Genomic DNA, 308 nt, shown 5'->3' with positions numbered 1-308 from the left:
AAAGAAGATGCTCTGAGATACTTTTGAGAAAGGGTATGGTTGTTAATTGGGGTACATCTTGATCCAAGGCATCCTAACAGGTTCATGGCCACTTGCCATAAACTTCTCCACTCAGAAATCAGATATTAGCTGGTATCTAAAGTAGCAATAAAAAGAGAATTATTCACGTGGTATCAGGGAGAGACGAGACTTCACAAAAACAATGTTGATCATGGGGGCCGGCAGGTGGCATTGTGATTAAGGTGCTGGACTTCCATATGGCCAACCATGGTTCAAATCCTGGACCTGGTGGTTAACCATGGTTCAAA

This window comes from Tupaia chinensis, unplaced genomic scaffold (genome assembly GCF_000334495.1).
Source record: "Tupaia chinensis unplaced genomic scaffold, TupChi_1.0 Scaffold000106_1, whole genome shotgun sequence".
NCBI lineage: Eukaryota > Metazoa > Chordata > Mammalia > Scandentia > Tupaiidae > Tupaia > Tupaia belangeri.
The sequence above is the reverse complement of the archived record's forward strand: the minus strand, read 5'-3'. Positions refer to the sequence as shown.